Raw genomic sequence first — 13737 nt, forward strand, 5'->3', positions numbered from 1 at the left:
CCACTGTCGGAGCGAATTTTTTATAATTTAAGTCCTTTAGTTTTTAAGAGCGCTTTAAGCGCCTGAAAGAGGGGGTGAGAGGAAGAGTTGCCCATTTTGGTTAGGACCAGCCTGCAGCCAAAGGGCGAAAAGAGGAAGAAAAGAAAGAGAAAAAACACCAAAGAAGAAGGAGAAAGAATACCTGCCTCTATCCCGAGGTCTCTTAACTTTACCTGCCTCTATCCCGAGGTCTCTTAACTTTACCTGCCTCTATCCCGAGGTCTCTTAACTTTACCTGCCTCTATCCCGAGGTCTTTTAACTTTACCTATGTTCCAGTCTCTTACCTTGTGAGACTTACCAGCCGGCTGCCCTGGAGTGCTAGAGTTCTGGCCGCTCTTGACGCAGAAGAAGGTTCCCCGTACGGGCCACCACTTGTTCCGCAACTGACGACTCCGGAGACGGTCTTCTCTTCAGCACTTTATTTCCCCAGGCTATGTTACAGAAGTTCTTACCTTCCTCCCCAACCCTAGGACCTTATAAAGGACCCCTGGCCAATCGGGACGTTGTCCACGTGTGCGGAAATCAGTTCTCGGGTAGGGATTGGCTGCATGTGATGTTCCCCTGCTCTCCACGCTCCCCCAGCCCCACTTCACGCTCCTCGAGCACCACTTCCTCGAAGTTGTTTACAACTTTGAGCGCTTAGTGAGCTTCCACTAGGTGCCTGCCATCTTTAAGATGAGCGCTGCAGGCGATGGGCGGGGGCGCTCCACAAGAACATGCCACTGTACACCACACTGAAAAAACAAATTAGCAATCTGTCAATAGAATGTGATCTCCCACAGACAATATGTTCAGGAAGGAAAGACAGAGATTCCAGTATTAATCATTACATAGTAAGTGACATTCCTGGGAAATTCAGGCAAGGAAAAATCTTGCATCAAGTATTCTTTTATCCAATCAGCATATACACAGCATTTGTCATAGGAATAATTTTTTCAATCAGTAGCAATCTTCAAAACTACATTATACACACACACAGGCATAGACACACACCAAAGGAATAAAAGAAGAGAGAGACATGGCCGAAAAATTGTGTGAATTTCTTATTACATAATAAATTTTATGTGAAAAGTTTGTTATTCACTAACCTGAAAAAAATCAGTGTTTTTCCAAGTCTCATTCTTTTTTTCCCTTGAGGAATCTGATGTGAAAATTAGTAACATTTTAGATATTTCTTTTTTTTTTCTTTTCTTTTAAGAGGTTTTTGCTATAGGGTGCATGCACTCTCCAGAAAGACAGCGTGAAATCACCCCTCAGGGAGATGGTCATGTCACAATCCCTTCTTTTCCATTCTCCTCTTGGGATCTTGGGCATGCACAAACATGTGCCTGGTGTGAGTTTAAGCCACCAGGTCCAGGACTTGAACCACAGTCTACTACATGGGAGGCCAGTGATATAGCCATTATACCAACTGCTATTCCCACTTTTTAGATATTTCTAAGAGTGTACTAGTTTATTTGTTTCAACTATCATCCATCCTAAAGTGACGGATTTTATGTTATAAGAAATTATTTGGTATATAGGATCAGCCAAATTTCTAGAATATTAAAGAATATTAAAATACAATATTAAAATTATGTAGTGCTTCATAAAAATAGTTCTTAAATCTGAAAAATAAAAATATAATGATTATACACACACACACACACACACACACACACACACACACATATATATATATATGCCAATTTAGCTTGACTTCAGTATAAACTAGGATTTGTTTAGAAAATGGTACTCAATGAGAACAGACACTTCTTGTTTTGAATCCCTGGAAAGACCCCTCAACAAGTAAAAAATCGCAGCAGGACAAGAACACCCATTCAATTGGATGAGATGACATCATGCCAAGCGTCATTAGTCCAATCATTGATTTATGTCTGCAACTGCTACCATTTAGACACATGCAACCACTTCCAGTCACATCTGGTCACTTGGGCATGTGGATTGGTCCCACAAGCATGAAGTGGAAAGAATGGATTCCACTGTCCGAACTACATACTCCAAATCTTTCAATATTGTGAATTATGTCTCTTTACAAAGAAAAATCCTTAAAACTATAAAGCTCTCTGCTGTGCATTTATGATCCCCAGAAAGTTTATTTTTCTTTCTTTTTTTCACTTTAGTGGTTTGATTTTTGAATAGCTTCAATCTAGCTCCAGGCCTTTGAACTGTTGATTGCTCATGTTCAGGCATTGATTTCAGGTTGAACCAATTCATTGAAATTGTACTTAATTTCAAAGGACCTCCATCACCTGCTTGGAAGACCAGTTTGTGCAGAAGTGGACAAATGACTTCCCTCTGGGGAACCTGACCCCTTCCAACCACAGGTATCTATAGGCCTTCCAATGACAGAGAGTAATTGCACTAATCTTTTGCTAGTTATCTCACAGTTCTCCAAATTGTTTAAGTCTCCAAAGGGAAAAAAATATTTTGCTAAGTTTTATTTGCTATTGTTTACCCCTTATTCTCATTTATAATTAGTTATGTTAAATGTAATTGGACCGTTTAAAATATCTTAGACTTGGAACTCTGGAGAACTGAATTATGCACAATTCTTAGTTACCCATCTTTTTTAAGAAAATAGTATGTTTTCATACAGAATTTAAAACACACATTGGATTTATGTATACACAAATATGCCTACGCACACTCACACACATACCAATAATTTATCCATTACGTGGACTCTGCAGAGATACAACTGTTTTCTAATTCTTTCTTTGCAATCATCAGATTCTGAGCCACTCTGTTTGGTGACTTGGCTCTTTTCTGAAACTTCACTGTTTCTGATCAGTTTATCTAAACATTATGCTGTGAGGATTTCTGGTGCTATCTGATTAGTAAATACAACTGTAATTTGTCAACTTGTTACATTTTTCCTTAAAGAGACAAGTTCTGGTTTATTCATTTTTAACTTAATTCAAAACAGTATGAATATGATTTCAACCTCTTCTCTACTTTGCAAGAGGAAGATGTAGAACACAACTGACTAGAAGAATAATTGACAAATTGGTCTTTTTTTCTTTCCCCAAAACAAATATCTGGTACTCATAAACTCTTGCTAGGCTAACAATTTTGTACAGGGTATAATATAAGAAACAAAAGAAACAACTGGCTTAATTGGGCTTTGGCTGAAAAAAATCTATTATGACTATCCTAGTGGAAGAAAAACTAAAAATATTATTAAGCAATGTCACCAGTGCGAACAATTAACTCTAAAATTTTAGTTCATATGCTATTTGACATTGTAGAAGGGAAAGATTTCTTTTCTCACTCTTCACTGGGTTCATGGCTGGTTTACCTATAACAAAAGACAGATTAACAGAAGAAGAAAGCATATCCATGTTTTAAATATAAGTTTTATGTGGCATAGGAGCATCAAAAAATGAACAGGAACAGGGAAAATCTGTGCATGTTTATGCTAAGTTTGATGAAGTATACAGCTGTGGAATAATATGAAAAAGAGGGTCTGACTTAATGATAATACACTGGGAGAACTTAACCTGACCTGTTTGGTCAGATTCTTCTTTGTGTCCTTTGTCTTCAGAGTTAAGGATATTCCTTTCCTCCAGGTATAAGGTAGACCCTCTCACATGAAGGTCCATGACCTACTTCAGAGGAAGATCAGAGAAGTCTTCTTTTTTTAAAAGAATTATTTTATTTGTTTATTATTTTTTTTTACATGAGTGAGGGAGAGAGAGGTAAAATGAGAAAGCAAGCCTCCAGGTCTGTCTGGGACTCGAACCACAGTTAGCCATGTTGGAATTCCAGCACCTTAACCACCATGCTACCTGCTGGCCCCCAGAGAAGTGTTTTTTTGTTTGTTTGTTCGTTTGTTTTGTTTTTTCAAATTCTACCACTTTATTTGCTATAACAAAATATAATTCATTTTAAATAACTTATCTATTTAGTGAACATTTGGAAAGGAAGCATCATTTCTGAATCACTTTTCTACCCAAAGGTTCTTCTGAAGTAGTAATGGCATCATACAACCACATTGTAAAATACATTTATTGGTAATAACCTTATGTAATTTATTCCTGATATTTGATGTTACAAACTTTGCGATATGCAGGATCATTGTACGTAACTGGCCTAAACCCCACTATTGGAGCTCTATTAATCGCTTTTGAGACTTCTTTCTGTTTCTTCCCACAGTGACCTGTTATGTGCCTTCCATAAATGCATCCAGTAAGTGGAGAAATAAACTGGGACAGAAGCTGTACATTCATATAATCTACATGTTTCTCACACAAGATACGTTTTTTAAGAGGCTCCTTAAAGGATTTTCCATTGGAACAGGCAGGTTCTCCTTGCTGGTTTCCTGTCTATATTGTGAACAACCTTTTCTCCAGAGCACCTCGTGAGTCCTGGGACCTTTTACGCAGACAGCCACTGCCGCTGCCATAGCTAAGCATGTCAACTTTTTTCCTCCCTAGACCATTGCAAAGAGTGACTGCAGCAGCCCTCACTCTCCCGTTCCTCCTTTCCTTTCCCCTGGGAAGTTTTTAAAAACCTGCTTCAGGGGATAAGAGTAGGGACTGTCAGAGACCTTCCTGCTTCTGCCATTTTCTCGAATGTTAGGATGCCTTATTTTGGGCTATCATATTCTGAACCCCAGCAATATTGTATTTGAAAGTCACATTTTCTATATTTAAAGTAAAATATATTTAAAATATTAGATAAAGATATTTTAAAAATTTACTAATAGCACTGGAAAATAATTATTTTACCTTTAAAGGGCTTACAATAATTAAATAAATGGATCGTCATGGGCATGTACAATTCACTACAAATTTATAATAAATAACATACCAACAATAGAAACTTCAGAAAATAGTAATGACTCTGATACATCTTAACAGCTTTCAATCTCTTTGATTTCTTTAAAAGTCCAGTTTTCTTCTTTTTTAATTGCCAGAGGGCATGTACATTGTCCAAAGAGAAACAGAGAGAGGGAGGAAGTAAGCTCCAGTGGATATAAGGATTCCACTATCCCTTCTCCTCCACTTCTCTAACCTCTCTGGGTTTGAGGACACACAGGCAAATGCACATGGAATGTTTTTTTGAGCTTCAGGGGTGGGATTCAAACAATGGTCATCCGTGTGGTATCTAACTTCCCTAACCCCTAGGTACAGGGCCAGCCCATTACTGCTTTCTTGCTTGCTGCTTGTGTTTTCTTTCTTTCTTTCAATTACTTCCTCTCAAAATTTATTGGGTTGCTGGAAAAGTCATGAGACATTTTTGCATGGAAAAAAATACGTCATGACTTTTCCAGCAACCCAATATTTCTATAATATGTTAAGCCAAAAATCTAAAGAAGATTCTGGGGCTAACCTCTAGCCTAGTGGTTATGTGGGAGCTGGATCCCACATAGCCCGCTGTGGAATTCCACAATGGCGGCTTGAGAGGCACACCAGGCTATGTGTGGAAAATCCCAATGGGGTGAAGAAATAGAGGAGACGATAATGTGGCATGTGTCTCTTCCTCTCCTTCTCTGTCTCTCTCTTTGGCAAGCACACAGGCCCTATGTCAGTTAAAAATAAAAAAAAAAAAAGATGTTTCTGTAAACTTCTCTTCCTCATAGCTTTTCTTCAGAGACTCTCTGTGGCCTACCTAATGAAATATGGAAACTGTTGTTAAGACTTAAACTTATAGTAGTAATTTTACTGCTATTTCTATAGCTTTTCTCCATAGGTAGGATGTCTGCCTGTCCCTGGGTTGCCCGATATGAGCCAAATTTTATTTCAATGGTTTCAAAACGCTCCCATTACAAAAACTTCTCACACCTCAAAGCTTTGGCACCAAATTTTGTGACATCAAAGAAAAATATTCAGCATTTTTTTCACTAGGCAAAAAATCTAAAAACAAAACTTGTTGCTAAAAATCAAGTTTTCTTGCTTTGAATTTAAAAATCATTTATACTTATTTCTTAAATTATTTAATGTAGATCTTACTTTCAGAACTCTTTACAGTTTGGGAGTTTCTTCATTTAGAAACACAAAATATATTATATATATATATATAATATCAAATCATTTCTTTTCTAAACTGCAGCAATTGAGTTTTTTAATTTACCAGTCAAAATGTTCATTATTATCTTTTTCTATACCTTGTCAATGGAAGAAATCCTCCACCTGTGTATGACTTGTTCTTCTATATGACCCTTAACCTGTAGTTTCTAAACTTTCTTTGACTAAGACTCACTGAGCAGTTGATTTTTGAAGGCAAAACACAAAGTCATGCATCACTCCTATTGGTGAGGTGTCTTATATTATTCAAAAAAGCATTTTTCAAATAAAAATGAACAAAAAGGGACTAGCAGTTAGCATAATGGCTATGTCACTGGATTCTCACGTAGTCGACCATGGTTCGCTTCCCGGACCTGGTGACTTAAACTCACGCCAGGCACGTGTGCATGCGTGCCCAAGATCCCGAGAGGAGAATGGAGGAGAAGGGATTGCAGCGTGGCCATACCCGCTGGGGGTGATTTCTCGCTTTCTGTCTCTCTGTCTCTCTCTGTCTGTCTGGCAAGCGCACAAGCCCTATAGCAAAAACCTCTAAAAAAAAAAAAGAAGAAGAAGAAAAAGATATTACAGAGATCATTGTAAAATATTTGTTTAATAAACATAAGGAAGTAAATTGTTTGTAAACTTTAGAACTAAGATTACTCATGCCACTACTCATGAACACATTAGAATCAGCATTGAGATTTAGTCCTACTGATCTCTCTAACATTTGCAGAATGACCATAATTTATCAAATACCACCTCTTTTTCTTTTATCATTTGCCACTCTATATATCCTCTCATTGTTTTTATCTGATAATTGATACACAGAAGCTTAAACATCCTTATCCTAGATAATAATTTAAAAACTTCCTAAACCCCATGTCCAACTCTGCACATGATCTTGGTTCCATTTTTTAATGAACAGTCTACCAAATATTCACAAAGCTGGTTGCAGATTAAAATCACTTGAGAACTTTTTGTTTGTTTTTGGTTTTTTGCCATATGTGTCTTGCTCTTGCCAGAGAGAGACAGAGAGACAGTGAGAGGGAAAGTGAGAAATTAACCCCTGACCATGCTTCAATCACTTCTCCTCCATTCTCCTGCTGGAATTTCGGGCGCACATGCACAGGTCCCCAGCATGACTTTCAAGCCACCAAGTCTGGAACTCAAATCGTAGTTGGCCATGTGGGAACTCAGTGCCTCAACTACCATACCACCTGCTGACCCCAATCACCTGAGAACTTTTAGAAAATATTTATGTTAAAGTCCTCATACCATAGTGATCAAATCAGAAGCTCTCAGGAGAAAGAAACTGGCAGAAACTTTTGAGACATACGGTTCTATATTCTTGCTACTACCTCCTCATTTCTATCCATTCACTCCTCTATCAACCACAATCTGGCTTCACTACTCCACTAAAACTATTCTGTTCAGGTCTTCTAAATTGCTAAACAAAAAGTAAATTATGAAATACAGCTATTGCATTCTTAAATACAAAGTGTAATCATTTCACATTCTCATCCATTCATCCCCATGACTTCACCTACCATTTGAGTATCCTTAATCCCAAAAGCTGTAGCTATAAGTAAATTCCTTCTCTGGGAGTTATAAAAAATATTCATACACTCAGCAAAGATTTGCTGATTATTTACTATTTTCTGGATATCTAATACATTTATCAAACTGTAAGTATTCAAGGTTTAATCACTTAAAGTTTCCTTTCTCTGTTTCACTCCCCCAAACCTCAAATACTTTGTTATAGGATCTTGAGTTGACTTATTTGCCAACAAAGAAACATGGCACCATAGTGCAGTCCATTTTCTGAAATAAACTTAGGAGTAATTTTTCTTCTTTTTTTTTTCCTCCCAGATCCAACTGATTGTAACCACATATTAATTCTCACTTTTTAGTTTTTCTCTGATTTATTTTTTCCCTATATCCTTGCCACAAATAAAAATCCTATGACTTGAGGCCAGCAGGAGGCATAGTGGCTAAGCCACTGAACTCCCACATTGCAGAGCATGGTTCAGGTCCTGGACCCAGTGGTTTGAAACTCATGTCAGGAATGTGTGCTTGTTTCTCCAAAATCCCAAGAGAAGAATGGAGAAGCGATTGTGGCATGACCATCCCCCTGGGGGATGATTTATTACTTTCATTCTCTCTGTCCTAGCAAGTATATGCACCCTATAGAAAAAAAATCTCTCACTAAAGAAAAGGAAGAAAAAATATATATCCTAGTACTCAACATGATTTTCAATTACTTTCTCTATGCCTGAGACTCATCTACTTCTTCCTAAACATACACCCTACACTGAACTCTTTAAAATAGTGGTTCAAGACAGTGAGGGAGGAGAGTGGGAGATGGCAGAGGGTAAGAGATAGGGAATCAAGGATGGGGAAAAAAAGCAAAACATACAGAAAACAAGAAATGGAAGATCATTTGCTGACAATAACATGTTTGTTGGTGTGCTTGATTGAGACAATATACAGTGTACTCTGGGTGGAAAATCTCATTTTGTATGCTGTAATGATGTACAGTAAATGAATGCAAATAAATAAATTGGAAAAAAATAAAAAAATAAAATAGTGGTTTGATAATATTTCCCTGATTGAAATTTCTTGTTGCCTAGAGTAGCATTTCCTAGATGACTTAGAGGGATCTTTTATGAGGGATTAATTTGTTCCATGAAATAAAATGCTATTAACAATATTCTTTTCTTCTGATAACCTAGGAAATTATAGATGCTAGGAAACTATTATTATTGTGCTACAGTTGATTTTAAGGAATGGCTGTCCAGACTTCACAGCATTAGGAAGTTGCTACTGTGATCATACTGAGATCACACTGTGCTGAATATGTGTCCAATCTGTGCACTTATGCAGAGGCAGTAATGACCCCTTAACTGTCATATATTAAATTGCCTATTTGATTACAGCTACATATATATCTCAATATTTCAAAAATATTTTTGATATTTAAGTTTTATGGCATAAAAAAGCATATGATTCAAATATGTACTATTTCTCAGAACAAGTAATTAGTCTCAAAGACCATTATTTTTGTTGCCTAATCCAAATATGCATATTATCCCATATGTTGGTGTTCCTCCAATATGTTATGATTTCAAAAATATTTCCATGATCAAATGAGTTTGCACTGTTTTCTTACCATATGGAGTCCAAAGGCTCTTTATTTATTTTCCCGAGCAGTCAGATTTCTCACAGTTTCAACAATGATACCTCTTTCTCTCCTGTCTTTATTTATTTGAACATGATAGTCTCCTCATGGAGTAGTATTGGCTATTCCTTGAGTCTCGTTAAAAGCACAGTGAGTTTTATGATATTAATGTATATCCACATGACTGTACTATTAATTATGTGACATAGAATATAAACCTAATAGTTGATATTTAAAAATTGTTGACTCCACACACTGAATGTTTGTGTCCCCCTAAATGTCATATGTTGCAGTGCTAATCCCCAGTGTGATGGTATTAGAGGTGGTGCCTTTGGGAGGTACAATGGAGTACAACTTCATGGAGTACAATGCTTATGAATAGGCTTACTGCCCTCATTAAAGGAACATCAAAAAGTCCTCTCATGTTCTTCTCCTCACAAGAAGACGTGAAGACAAGACAGTAGTCTGAAAACTGGAACAAGACCTTCATCAGAACCTGACCTTGCTAGTGCCCTGGTCTCAGATTTCTAGCTTCTAGAACTGTGAGAAATTGATGTGGTTTGTAAGTGACAGGCTATGTTATTTTGTCATAGGAGCTTGAACTGACTAAGGCATTGGCTAATGAATGCATTACATTGATTAGCACTTGACCGCAATTTCAACTTCAATGATTATATTTATTTAATTTTTAAAAATAAATTATACCGTGAATTACCAAGCATGGAAAAAATATATATTAATTTTGTTAGCTTGTGACAAAGCAGGCAAAGCTGGACAACAGAACAAGTGAATGGCATAGTAATAAGACAAAGTCATTTTATTTTCAGAACATATGTGTGATTCCATAAAATATCAACAGTAGATTGAAAGCACTCATCATGTAGGAGAAGCAAAATCTATACAACTCCTCTCTGCAACACATACTTTATAAGGGTGTATGTGTGTGTATGTGTATTTATTCAGTCAATATTCCTCTGAGATTCGTGGGGACAGAGGTCTTGTTTTTGCTCATTGCCATATATCATCTCATGGCACAGAACAAAAAAATCTGTACATGTTTGATAAACGGCTTAATGTATCAAGATGAATAATGCATTGATAGATGTCCCAATTCCTATTTTTCTCCCCAAGAGTAGAAATTTTAGGTCAATTGTAGCATGTCACTTCCTGTTTCATTCTCACTATTTACGAAAAGGAAAGACTGGTTGAAAGCCTTTTGTTGTAGAATTTCGATGGGCTCGTTTCTTGTTATACAGGCCACAAACAAACTTAAAACCTACTGGATAATATAACACAAGATTTAAGAATTAGAGTAGAGCAAGCCAAAGAGATAAATGTGCCAAGGAAGAAGTTAATTGGTTCTGACAATGCTTCCAAATTTTCATTACAACGATTCACCTTGGTCGCAAGGAGTAACTTTTTTATAATGCAGCTGAGTGTAATATGAGCTTCCATCACTTATATTTCCATTCCTGTTATCTAGGAGCAAATATGCAACAATATGAACTAAATGGTAATAAAATTCTTCTTTTATCTTTGTATTTAGTTGTACATATAAACTAACTGAAATTTTCAAACCCAGTTTATAGTATTTTATAAGATTAGTTCTTATATATATTATAAAAGGAAAAAGGCAACCTTGACTAAACATAACACTAGTACTTAGATCAATATTATTAACACTTTTGTCAGGGCCAGTCAGTGGCATGGTGAAGGCCACTAGATCCCGGCTAGCCTGCTGTGTGGTTTGAGCCTGGAACTCGGAAACTTGGAAAAACATGCTGGGTGCCTATGTGTGAGTGCCCAGAATCCTGAAGGGAAGAAGAAATAGAGAAGGAATTGCAACTTGGTCATCCACCATGGGGTGTGCTTTCTCACTGTCTCTCTCTTTCTCTCTTCCTCTGTCTCTCTCGCCAGCATGTAAATTGAAAAAAAAAAAAAAAAAAAAAGCCCTTTTAAATTGGAGGACCATGGTAAATCTTCTTATATTCTCTGACTTTTCTCATCTTTAATATGGAGTTATGAAAACACTTTGTAAACCTAAAAATTTATATAAGTGGAAATTATAATTACTCATTTTTAAGATCTGATTATTACATGTAGTTTTTATTTAAGTTTATTACTGTACATAATTTTTTATTTAAAAATATTTGCTATCCAAATAAAAAAATAGAATGGGGAAAAGTTCACAGAGCACTATAATAGAAATTCATACAGTTCATGTTTCTTTTTTTTTTTTTTAAATTAGACAAAGAGGTGTGTACTTGCCAGAAGGAAACAGAGGAAGTAAAAAGGCATCTCCCATGGAGAATGGTCACACCACACACAATCCTTTGTTCAATCCCATCTCCTCTCTTTCTCCCTCCAGCTGGGATTCTGGACACTGTTGTGTCTGGTGTGTTTCTCAAACCACCAGGTCAGCAACTTGAACCATGTGGTTGGACATGCAGGATCCAACCACCTTAACTAGCCTGCAAAAATCCAATTTGAATAAGGCAATGAAACCTCTCTCCAACCCTGAAAAGTTGTAGTATTTTGTGGAGCATTTCTTACCTTTACCAGGAAAACAAATAACAATGTCATGGCTTCTGTACTAGATTACAAAACAAGTTCAATAACTTACAGAAGACTGCAAGAATGATACTAAGTAATGTAAATGGACTGTCATTCCTTCTCTGCATGTTCATAAAGCACTGATTAGCTCGCAGTCTTAGAATAAACTATATTTTTTTTCATTTTTGTGGCAATTATTATAAGAACTAATCTTCTATTATGTATCAATAGCTAGAGTTAGGCAAGTTATCTGGGCATCTGAAGGAAAATATGTTATACAAATACTTTTAAGATAACAAAAAAAGAGAAGTGGTTATCCATATCAAAATTGCAATCAAACAGTATCATGTCCCCGGTTGTTCTTTAGCGCCCACACATAATTAGTTGCTTCCCTTCTGATACTCCAAGCAAGGTGACATAGCTTCAAGGGTCACTTTCCATTCAAAAACCATCTTGGTTACATGTTTGCTAAAGCTATTAACTCACAGCAAACAAAGGCTGCACTTTTGTATAAATGTAGAAAGCCTTGAAAAAAGCTTTCAGTTTTGGACAGTCACAATTGAGTTATTTGTAGAGGTATAAACATTCATCAAAGACCACCCATCTCTCTCTATAGCACAATGCCAAGCAGTTTAATGGTTGTTAAATCTGAGTAACGAGAATGTTATTAGCAGCTCTTGTGATTGTACTTCTTTATTGTTTGCCAAAAATGTGCTCAGAATTAAATAGGATGGTAATTTAGATGGGAGATTCTGATAAACAGAATGTGAATGAGACACTTTTAACGGAAGAAAGTATACAGACCTTTGGCAAAGGCTGAAAGAGACTTTTTTCCTTCCTGATCTCACACACTACTCTATGTACTCATTGACTTAATTTTGCATTGGAACTAGCAGTCATTAGCATGAAACCCTTCACTGTTCTACAATCAAAGGTACAAATCTCTATGTTTACTGCCCAAGTTTCTTTACCATTGTTAAATAGAGGACATACTCTTTCCTCTTTCAAAGGTCAGGTTATCTGCCAAACTCTGGATCTCATATACCCTAACTTCGACAAGAGTAGCCATCCCTAAAGCATACATTATCATCATTATTATTTTATTCATTTTTTAATTGTTGATGATAGAGCTTGTGTGTATACATGCAAGTGACAAAGAGAGAGCTGGATCTGGTAACTTCACGGTTCCCTTCCTCCAGCCCTCTGGTCCATCACAAGCTAAGCACTCATATCAGTGCCCAGCATGTTTCAGGTAGACCTGGTTACGATTTGAGCTGTGGTTAACATGTGGGACCTGTCTTTTCTTGAGCCAGGTCACCTCTGTGTCACAGAGCCAACTCCTAAAGTATACCTCATTATTATAGTTCGGTGGTTTTTTTTTTTAATTTTTATTGTTTTTTGCTATAGGGTACATGCGTTCACCAGAACGACAGAGAGAGACAGACAGACAGAAAGTGAGAAATCACCCTCCAGAGGGGATGGCCACGCCACAATCCCTTCTCTTCCATCCTCCTCTCAGGATCTTGGGTACACATGCCCACGCGTCCAGCTTGAGTTTAAGCCACTGCGTCCAGGACTCGAACCGCGGTTGACTACATGGGATTCCAGTGACATAGCCATTACGATAACTGCTGGTTCCTCATTATTACAGTTTTCACAGAACTTATAAAATCTGGCATTATTTTTGCTAAATGTTATATTTTTCCCCACCTAGAATTAAGCTTTATAAGGGCAGGGATTCTGTCTAGTCTATATGATGTCCCTGGCACATATAAGTATACTAGTTTTACTGAAAAATAAATGGTTAACTGAGATGTTTACTGTGCAAATTGGTTTACCAATAAATTGTGGAATTGCTAGGATTGGTGTAAACCATTTCAAATAATGCTCCAACAAAATGAGCTATTATTAGCTAGCATTAATACTATTTGTCAGAAATAATGAGCTACACTTTG

General features: G+C 36.8%; 1 pseudogene; it reads right to left on the reverse strand.

Moving 5' to 3' along the window:
• Window positions 1-4074: 4074 nt before the first annotated feature.
• LOC102478543 (28S ribosomal protein S18c, mitochondrial pseudogene) lies at window positions 4075-12851 on the reverse strand (annotated as a pseudogene).
• Between the last annotated feature and the right edge of the window lie 886 nt (window positions 12852-13737).

This window comes from Tupaia chinensis, unplaced genomic scaffold (assembly GCF_000334495.1).
Source record: "Tupaia chinensis unplaced genomic scaffold, TupChi_1.0 Scaffold140301_1, whole genome shotgun sequence".
In the NCBI taxonomy this organism is placed as follows: Eukaryota; Metazoa; Chordata; class Mammalia; order Scandentia; family Tupaiidae; genus Tupaia; species Tupaia belangeri.